Here is a 9,695-nt window from a genome sequence, read left to right as displayed (position 1 = left end):
GTGCTTGTTCCTTGTTCAACGATCACATCGATGATAGCTGCTGTAGATCCAAAAGTAATGCGGAAGAGATACATTTAGCCTTTACTTGCTGTTTGGTATGTGTCTGGTGTTTGAGTTAGTGTGTGGACTCATGTGGTTTGTGTGTGTGTGCGTGTGTGTGTGCGTCAGTGTGTGAATCTATTTAGTGCTCACATGCTTTGTGTGTGCATGTGCATGTGTGTGAGTGCATTGGGGGTGGGGTGCTTTGGCCTTTGAACCACCAGTCAGGAATGTGGTTGCTCTCGGCGAGCGGTCCAGTAAGGAAAGACTGCAATGATGTCTGCCAAGCTCCACTGACACTGAACCGACAGCCAGGCGTAAACATCACACAAACACACACACACAGTGCTTACCCAGTGGTAGTAGTATGGCCTAATTACCTACTACATTGCTTTCCAACTAAGTGTAACCTGATATTAGTCACTCACACAGGGTATTATAGTACTACTGAGAGTTACAGCCCCAAAAACATACATTTGATCTCTGTAATTTGAGATACAGAGTAGCATGGCAGCTTCATTCCATTATTGCAGATCAAACCACTGACTGATCATTAGCTGAAGGAAGAGGACAGAACTGACTGAAGTTTCCTACCAGAAATAGTTTGCTCCATTTGTTGTAAGGCTAGCTCTACTTTGTTTTAACATGAGAAACTCTTCACACAAAATAGCTCGCTTGATGTTGTTGTAGGTGTGGGTTAATGAGGGGGGTCCAGGGGTGTGTTGGTGGGGTTTCAGATTACGTGGGTGCTGGGCACTCTCACTACAAACCAGGACACCCCCGTAAATGTTAGAAATTGGTCCAGCCTAAGGCACTCGCAATAGTCAATGTGTTATTTGAACCCTGGGTGTTGGCGACTGTGAACTCAAGCATAGCGGCATATGGAAAGTACTAGGTTTTAACATAAACTGATCATGGACGGCACAGTGGTTTACACGAGGAGGACATTTTCATCGCGCTCCAATGATTGTCAAACCGTTTGACCTGCAGGGACAGCTTCTCTCTGAGACCAGCTTCACCTTTGAACCCAAAGGAATGGGCAAGTCTGGTAACAAATACAGGGCCCTTTGTCCATGTCAAAGGAAAACATATGCTGGATTGAGAAGGGATTAAGTATTTTCTCTCACAGAAGACCCTCTGATGAGAGTTAATATGGTGTTTGGAAGGAACCAATCCTGCCTGGCTTAAAAGGCAGTGGCAATGGTTTAAATATGGAATCTGCATACAGTATTCAAAATACCTCAAGTCCCTATGAACACAGTAGTCTTATCACAAGCCTACAGAAGGCTGGCACTTACCGAAGTCATTTATTTTCAAATTAAATTAGGTCTGAATGACTGGCTGTGGCCGTCAAAGCCTGATAGTTGAATAAGAAAGTATTTATATTGAAATAGAAAAACCCTTAGCATTTTTTATTTTTTTATCACTCATGCTTTGATATCGCACAGACTAATGAATGGATATTCTCCAGACTCAACAATGGTACAATATCTTCATATCACATAATGAAAATCGCATAATATATGTACAAAAATAAGCTATAAGCTATAGGACCAGCCTTGCCATTGGCCAACCTCCTTTAGATGAAAGTGTGTTTTAAAGCATGATGACATGTAAAGCACAGACTTCCCATACACACACAAGTATTTAGCACCACATTGTTTATTTGTCTCAGGAGGGGTAAAACAATAGTCTGGTAACCAGCTACTACAACATTTACCACACTCCCCCTCTCCTCTGTGACTCACCTACAGGGATCCAATTCTTCTACGGCACATCTCAAACTCATTCCACGGAGGGCTGAGTGTCTGCGTGTTTTCGCGCCACCCTTGTACTTGATTGATTAATTGAGGTCACTAATTAGTAAGGAACTCCCCTCACCTGGTTGTCTAGGTCTTAATTGAAAGAAAAAATGAAAAACCTGCAGACACTCTGCCCTTCGATTAATGAGTTTGACACCCCTGTTCTACGGAGTGGCTGCAGATTTTTCATGGACCTAAAGGTCAGAGAGGGCCTCCGCATGTGCGGGATTCTCTACGTCAAGGGTGTCCAACTCATTCCATGAAGGGCCTAGTGTCTGCTGTTTTTTGTTTTTCCCTTTCATTTAAGACCTAGACAACCAGGTGAGGGGAGATGACTATAAACTACTAGCCCATGTCTATGCTAATAGGCTTAAAAAAAGGCCTAGATTATATAATCAGTGAAACTCAATCAGCCTTCATTAAAGGAAGGACTATTCATAACCATACAATGCGATTGGTATTAGATATCCTAGATTAAAGTGACATCATACTAAAGATAACTTTATTTAGTTTTTAGATTTGTTTCAGGCTTTTAACACTTTAGAGCACAACTTTTTATTTAGAAATATCTCTACTTTTGGGTTCGGGGAAAATGTCTGTAAAGTGATTAGGATGATGTATAATGATTTGTTTTGGTTGATCATGTCACATGACCTAGATTTTAACCTTTATTTTAAGCCTTTTCCAGAAATTAGAATTACACCAAAAATAAAAGCAATTGTCTGAGGATGGTCCTGGACCATTTGACATAAAAATAAAAGGAACCAGTTTGTTGAAAAAGCTTTAAATATATACTAACATCTACAGTGAGGGAAAAAAGTATTTGATCCCCTGCTGATTTTGTACGTTTGCCCACTGACAAAGAAATGATCAGTCTATAATTTTAATGGTAGGTTTATTTGAACAGTGAGAGACAGAATAACAACAAAAAAATCCAGAAAAACGCATGTCAAAAATGTTATAAATTGATTTGCATTTTAATGAGGGAAATAAGTATTTGACCCCTCTGCAAAACATGACTTAGTACTTGGTGGCAAAACCCTTGTTGGCAATCACAGAGGTCAGACGTTTCTTGTAGTTGGCCACCAGGTTTGCATAGGTTTTTTCCCTCACTGTAGGTCATGTGACATGATTTACCAAAACATAGGGCCTTAATAATGATATTAGCTGTTCGGTGGCTATGAGCAATGGAACATCCCCCCTATTCTCCATTGCGAGAGGAATTCGACAGGGTTGTCCAAGCTCCCCTTTTTTATTTATTTTTGCCAGAGATTTATTAGCCTTATTTCTTAAAAAATCTAAGAATTTAAAAGGGCTCCATATTTTTGGTAAATATATCAATATCAGTCAATTTGCAGATGATACTGCCCTTTTCCTTATGGATAGGGCGGCTATTCTCTTGCCTATTGACAGAATTAAGAAGTTTTCTATGGCCTCTGGGTTGATTCTCGTGATCTCATGCCAATTCATGGTTGTGACTCAGACAACATTGCTTCCATAAAATTAAACATTTAGGAATTGTTATCCCTAAAAACGTTTTTTGATAGAGCATATTTAAACATTGATCGTATAATTAATTCCATAAGAGTTTATTTAACCATTTACACTCGTGGGAATTGGCCACAATATGGAAAGGGCTTAATTGAAATGTTTCTTACAGAAGCAATATGAAAAGCATGTGCATAAGCATGGCAGAAATTGAAAGGGAACAGTTTGGAGATTATGGGAAAATTATTAGACCAAAGTTAAGGACACAACAGTTCACCTGACACAAGACTGAATCCAAACATTACACTGTTGATTTAATGTGCATTTTACATTTACTGTACTTTTCCCCGCATTTGTTGACAACGAAATCTTACATTCAGTAAGATGATAAGAATATTCCTGGAAAATGTGGGGTAGGTGAAACATACAACAAAAAAATGACAAGGGTTTGAGTGAGACGACTAACTGGTGTCTCCAAGTGGCCACACACCTCTCCAAAGTGTGCACCTGAGCTCAATTTCGAGTCTCATAGCAAAGGGTCTGAATACTTATGTCAATAAGGTATTTCTGTTTTTATTTTAAATAAATTTGAAAACATTTCTAAAAACCATTTTTTTCTTTGTCATTATGGGGTACATACTTGCAATTTTTACAAGTATGTAGAAAGGATAATGGATTTATGTATTTTTAAACAATAGCCTATAATCTTTGCGAATTTACAATCAACAAAATAAAAGCTAGACAGTCAGGCCCCCATTGATTGTGTTATGTTTTGAGCATAAGAACACAGCATTAGCCATGTCAAAATCATTAGAATTGCAGGGAATTAGCTTAAAACTGCAATATCTGATCTCAGCTCCATGGCAAAATGTATAGAATTGCAGAAAAATTTGCTTTAAAACGGCAACATTTTATTTCAGCTCCATGGCAAATTGTGTAGAATTGCAGGAAATGTGTTTTAAAACTGCTAAATGTTCTCTCCGCTGCCAATGGTTTGTGTTTGTTTTTTCATAACAATATATTCCGCTCATTATCTGAATTTCATTGATACACTGTAAGCAGAGAGACAAGTGATACTGTATCAGTTGACATGTCACGTAAAAAAAAAAAGTGATCTTGTACAATGTTGCATGGGGGGCAGAAATGGCATACAACACCGTGCTATGTTTTGAAAGTAGCAAACTGCTTTACAATACCCCATATTTCTGATGAGTTCTCCTACGTGTGTACTGTATAAGGATAATGAAACTGTAAGACATATTTTTCAGGCTCTTTACCACACTGCTGAATTTCCTATTTACTACTGGACAATCATTCAGACAAAACACAAAAGTTGTAATACAATCTGTATTCAAGTTATTCCATACTGAGAACAGGCATATACACTTTTCTGAAAGATTTTACTGTTGCTGATGTGATTATATTTATTTGTGTTTTTCATAATTGGTTAGTCTCAGAGTGTTGTGTAGATATGGATTTTGTTTGTGACGTGTTACAGTTGAAAATGTTCTTTAGAATTAATTTTGAGCATGCTTTCATTTATATATATATATATATATATATATATATATATATATATATATATATATATATATATATATATGTTTTTTAAAGATTTTCATTCATAGGTTGAATGTCAATAACAAGTAATATATGTGTGGTATGACTTTACAATGTGCAGCTACATTATACACCACATAGCTATATAAGAATCAGTTCCTAATCTACTGAAACTTTTTCATGGACAAACTGTTTTATTTAAACATATTGGGAATAATTTTGACCTACCCTTGGTTTTTGAATTTATTTGGACAGTGAAGCTAAAACTTTTAATTTGGCTCTATACTCCAACATTTTTTTGAATTTGAGATTAAATGTGTTATAATAAGCGACAGTACAGAATGTCACCTTTTTATTTGAGGGTATTTTCAAACATGTGTGTTTTATCGTTTAGAAATGAATGCACTTTATATATCTAGGACCCCCATTTGAAGGTGTCATAAGTATTTGGACAAATTCAATTATAGTGTATTACATTTAGTCAAAAGTGTAGTTTTTTTGCCCCATATTCCTAGCACGCAATGACTACATCAAGCTTGTGATTCTACAAATGGGTTGGATGCATTTGCTGTTTGTTTTGGTTCTCTTTCAGATTATGTTGTGCCCAATAGAATTGAATGATAAATAATGTATTATGTCATTTTCCAGTCACTTGTATTGTAAATAAGAAACTTATGTTTAATTGACCCCAAAATGGCACAATATGTTATTTACCATTCAATTCTATTTGGCACAACAACATAATCTGAAAGAAAAAACTAAACAAACTGCAAATGCATCCAACATGTTTGTAGAGTCACAAACTTGATGTAGTCATTGCGTGCTAGGAATGTGGGGCAAAATACTAAACTTTTGGCTAAATGTAATACACTATAAGTGAATATGTCCAAATACTTATTACACATTCAAATGGGGGACCTAGATACATAAAGTGCATTAATTTCTAAACGATAAAACAGATATGTATAAAAAAAATATCCTTAAATAAAAGGTAACATTCCGCACTGTCACCCCATATAAAACATTTAATCTCAAATTCAAAATGCTGGAGCATGGAGACAAATTAACAGTTATAGCTTCACTGTCCAAATAAATTGAAAAACAAAGGGTGGGTCAAAATTATACCCAACATTTTTAAATAAAACAGTTTGTCCATGAAAAAGTTTCAGTAGATTAGGAACTGATTCTTATATAGCTATGTGGTGCATAATGTAGCTGCACATTGTAAAGTCATTGTCACGCCCTGGCTCTGGGGACTCTAGTATGTTGAGCCAGGGTGTGAGTTTTCATTTGTTTTTGTTCTAGTTTAGTATTTCTATGTTGGCCAGTGTGGTTCTCAATCAGAGGCAACGTGTATCAGCTGTTGCTTGTTGTCTCTGATTGGGAACCATACTTAAGCAGCCAGTTTTCCCACAGTGTTTGTGGGATCTTGTTCCTGTGTAGGTTTGTGTTTTGCACCTTTGGACGTCATGTATCGTTTGTTGTTTTGTTCGTGTAATCATAATTTAATAAATATGTTCACCTTCCACGCTGCGCCTTGGTCCTCTGTACCCGACGATCGTGACAGAAGATCCCACCAACACTGGACCAAGCAGCGTGTCCAGGAGCCAGTGCCAGAGGTATCGCTAAAGGACATCAACCTCGACTGGGCCTGGCCCACGGGGAGGAGAGACCCCCAGAATTTTTTTAGGGGGGGGCTCACGCCGTGGACGACGGGGCAGCAGGAGGCCGCGATAGAGCGGTCCAGCGGGTTTGCAGAGGAGGCCGCCAGGTTAAGGGGGCCACTGGTCACAGAGGAGAGGGAAAGTGTAGAGGCACGGCGAGAGGTATGCTGAGCACTTGTTGGCTGCTTTTCCTTCACTCTGCCGTCCGACTCATCCCAAACCATCTCAGTTGGGTTTAGGTTAGGGGATTGTGGAGGCCAGGTAATTTGATGCAGCACTCCATCACTCTCCTTCTAGGTAAAATAGCCCTTACACAGCCTGGAGGGGTCATTGTCCTGTTGAAAAACAAATGATAGTCCCACTAAGCCCAAACCAGATGGGATGGCGTATAACTGCAGAATGCTGTGGTAGCCATGCTGGTTAAGTGTGCCTTGAATTCTAAATAAATCACAGACAGTGTCACCAGCAAAGCACCCCCACACCATAACACCTCCTCCTCCATGCTTTACTGTGGGAACTACACATGCGGAGATCATCCGTTCACCCACACCGCATCTCACAAAGACACTGCGGTTGAAACCAAAAATCTCCAATTTGGACTCCAGACCAAAGGACATATTTCCACCGGTCTAATGTCAAATTGCTCGTGTTTCTTGGCCCAAGCAGGTCTCTTCTTCTTATTGGTGTCCTTTAGTAGTGGTTTCTTTGCAGCAATTCGACCATGAAGGCCTGATTCACACAGTCCCCTCTGAACAGTTGATGTTGAGATGTGTCTGTTACTTGAACTCTGTGAAGCATTTATTTGGGCTGCAATTTCTGAGGCTGGTAACTCGAATGAACTTATCCTCTGCAGCAGAGGTAACTCTGGGTCTTCCACTCCTGTGGCGGTCCTCGTGAGAGCCAGTTTCATCATAGCGCTTGATGGTTTTTGCGACTGCACTTGAAGAAACTTTGAAAGTTCTTGAAATGTTCTGTATTGACTGACCTTCATGTCTTAAAGTAATGATGGACTGTCATTTATTTTTGCTTATGTGAGCTGTTCTTGCCATAATATGGACTTGGTCTTTTACCAAATAGGGCTATCTTGTGTATTCCCCCCTACCTTGTCACAAAACAACTGATTGGCTCAAACGCATTAAGAAGGAAATAAATTCCACAAATTAACTTTTAAGAAGGCAAACCTATTAATTGAAATGCATTCCAGGTGACTACCTCATGAAGCTGGTTGAGAGAATTCCAAAAGTGTGCAAAGCTGTCATCAAGGCAAAGGGTGGCTATATTGAATGTCAAATATAAAATATATTTTGATTTGTTTGACACTTTTCTGGTTACTACATGATTCCATATGTGTTATTTAGTAGTTTTGATGTCTTCACTATTATTCTACAATTTACAAAATAGTAAAAATAAAGAAAAACCCTTGAATGAGTAGGTGTGTCCAAACTTTTGACTGGTAGTGTATATGAAAGCATGCTCAAAATTAATCTTTAAAAAAACACAAATAAATATAATCACATAAGCAACAGCAAAATTGTTAAGAAAAGTGTATATGCCTGTTCACAGTATGGAATAACTTGAATACAGATTGTATTACAACTTTTGTGTTTTGTCTGAGTGATTGTCCAGTAGTAAGTAGGAAATTCAGCAGTGTGGTAAAGAGCCTGAAAAAATATGTCAGTCTTACAGTTTCATTAGCCTTATACAGTACATACGTAGGAGAACTCATCAGAAATATGGGGTATTGTAAAGCAGTTTGCTACTTTCAAAACATAGCACGGTGTTGTATGCCATTTCTGCCCCCCATGCATAATTGTCCAAGATCACTTTTTTTTACGTGACTTGTCAACTGATACAGTATCCTGTCTCTCTGCTTACAGTGTATCAATTAATTTCAGATAATGAGTGGAATATATTTTTATACACAGTGTAACACAGGTATTTCAGCAGTGCATTGTACACTACTCTATAATTCCAAATGCTATCACATAGAATGACTCTTAACACTTACTATGGAAACACACCGGCTGATGGAGAATGATTATGTAGTGCAGCCACATCCACATATGATTTGGTTCCCTTGAGCAAGGCACTTAACCTTAATTGCTTCTGTAAGTCACTCTGCACCATCAGTTAATATAATTATGGGTGTGTGTCAAATGAAATAAAATGTTATTGGTCGCATACACATATTTAGCAGATGTTATTGTGGGTGTAGCGAAATGCTTGTGTTCCTAGCTCCAACACTGCAGTAATATGCGGCAGGTAGCGGCAGGTAGCTTAGTGGTTAAGAGCATTGTACCAGTAACTGAAAGGTCGCTGGTTCTAATCCCCGAGCCGACTAGGTGAAAAATCTGTCGATGTGCCCTTGAGCAAGGCACTTAACCCTAATTGCTCCTGTAAGTCGCTCTGGATAAGAGCGTCTGCTAAATGACCTATTTATTTATTTAATATATAACAATACACAACAATACACACAAATCTAAAAATAAAAGAATGGAATGAAGAAATATATAAATATTAAGACGAGCAATGTCAGAGTCCGGAGTATAAATATATATGTGATGGGACGTATAGACACTATATGGATAGAATATGTAGTATATCTGAAGAATAGTATACAGTGCATTCGGAAAGTATTCAGACCCCTTGACTTTTTCTACATTTTGTTACATTACAGCCTTATTCTAAAATGGATTAAATTGTTTTTTCCCCCTCATCAATCTACACACAATAACCCATAGTTTGCAAATGTATTACAAATGAAAAACTGAAATATTACATTTATATAAATATTCTGGCCCTTTACTCAGTACTTTATTGAAGCACCTTTGGCAGTGATTACAGCCTTGAGTCCTCTTGGGTATGACGCTACAAGCTTGGCACACCTGTGTGATGGAAAATGTAATGTTTGTGCTTTTCTAATAACCAATTTCTGTGTTCTATGTTTGTGCTGTTCTAATAACCAATTTCTGTGTTCATGCAAGTGACTGATTGAACTTGCCTGGGAGGAATCCTCACTATCAGTATCTGCAATTTGGCAGTATGCCCAGAACCTTGTTTTGAGAACGGAAAGGGATATCTCAGTTTCAAGGTCTCAGCTTAGAAAGAAAAAGCCTTGTCAGTTATTGGTCGGTCACATGCA

This window comes from Coregonus clupeaformis, chromosome 21 (genome assembly GCF_020615455.1).
Source record: "Coregonus clupeaformis isolate EN_2021a chromosome 21, ASM2061545v1, whole genome shotgun sequence".
NCBI lineage: Eukaryota > Metazoa > Chordata > Actinopteri > Salmoniformes > Salmonidae > Coregonus > Coregonus clupeaformis.
This window is presented reverse-complemented; position numbering follows the sequence as displayed.